The sequence below is a fragment of the Chinchilla lanigera genome, unplaced genomic scaffold, assembly GCF_000276665.1.
Source record: "Chinchilla lanigera isolate Chin_1 unplaced genomic scaffold, ChiLan1.0 scaffold00062, whole genome shotgun sequence".
Taxonomy (NCBI): domain Eukaryota; kingdom Metazoa; phylum Chordata; class Mammalia; order Rodentia; family Chinchillidae; genus Chinchilla; species Chinchilla lanigera.
This window is the reverse complement of record NW_004955463.1, coordinates 54,842-56,497: the sequence shown is the minus strand read 5'-3', so window position 1 is coordinate 56,497 and position 1,656 is coordinate 54,842.

Below are 1,656 nucleotides of genomic sequence, written 5' to 3'. Positions count from 1 at the left end.
CTACTGTGACAAAGTCAGCATGGTACAGACCAAAAAAAACCTGCAGACAAGTGGAACAGATTAGAAGATGCAGACACAACTACAAGCACACTCAGCCATCTTAACTTTGACAAAGGTGCAAACATGTTCACCAAAGAAAGCCTCTTTAATAAATAATGCTGGAAAAACTGGCTTTCCACATACCAAAGACTAAAACTACACCTATGCCTATCCCCATGCAGTAAACTGAAGTCAAGATGGGTCAAAGATATCAATATTTAAAGAGAAACACTAAATCTGCTGGAAGAGAATTAGATAGAAATCTTAAAGACATAGGTGTAGGCAGAGAGTTTGTGAATATTTGTGTGCTTTTGTCCCACATTTAAACATTCACTCCCATCGAGCCTTTGTGCTTTTATTCTGCACTTTAGCCATTCACTCCTGGGCCAATTCCCCACAAAGAAATAAGGAAATGAGGCCTGCTGGTGGGGCAGTTGGAAGGGAGGTGAGAGGAGAACCAATCTGGAAAGAACATGAGGAGAGAGATGTAGGGATGTTGAGGAGGGTAGATTGAACATATTTCTGCTCGTGAAATCCTGAAAAATTCTGCACTGATATGTACATTGCCTGAATGAAAGAAACCTGCTCACGTATCTTACCTAAGAGTCAGTGCTATGTGTCAGTTCTAGACCACAGGTGTGTCCAGTAAAAGCAGCTCATTTACTGGGTAGTGAAGCCTTTTTGTATAGCTACAGTTGTATCTGTTTTATAATTTATGTAATATGGTTAAATTTTTCCCCCTTAGTCAATAATTGAAACTCATTTGAAAAACTTGTTCCTGAGGAAGTTTATTATATGACCAAAGATAGCCACGTAAAATTGCAAGGCCTAATGTAGTCCATAATTCAATGAAAAATCAACCTGTTCAAGTCTTCTTTGTACCAACCACTATATTTATGAAATTTTGTTAAGTTTAAAAATATTAATGTAAGAGCTGGGTGTGGTGGTGCACGCGTGTAACTCCAGCACTCGGTAGGCTGAGGCAGGAGGAGCGTTGTGAGCTCAAGGCCAGCCTGAACTGCATTGTGAGACGCTGTCTCAAAAAAATCAAAAGAACAATAAGAACAACAAAAAATATTAATACAATGTATTTACTATTTTTAAATATTTCTAATGTAAAAAGTCATACTTATGTACAAAACATGCACAATATTTCTAAGTTATGATATATTTTGTATAAAACTAATATACAACTTAATGAATTTTGTAGTTACATGATCTTAAATTTTCAATCATTTTTTGTAAGACACATGCTAAATAGCATGACAGTCACTGAATATGTAAACTTTTGGGAACACATTTGCATATCATATTTGTTTCATATCATTTTTAGAAATAAAAACTGAACATTCTAATTCTAAACAATGAAAATTTGATCTCAACTCTGTTAAAATATAGGACATCAGGGTCTAGTGTGGCAATTAAAAAACTCTGAGACTGACAGGTTTTCAGGACTTGGTTCAACTTTCCAACATACCAGTTTTAACTGCTCCTTATGATTATTTGTGTCATGTGCTAATGCTCAAAGAAAAGGAAACAGCCTGAGTCCAAAATGCACAACCAATAACTTTTCAGAACTGATTAACCCTTTAAATTAGTGATTTATAATATGAAATA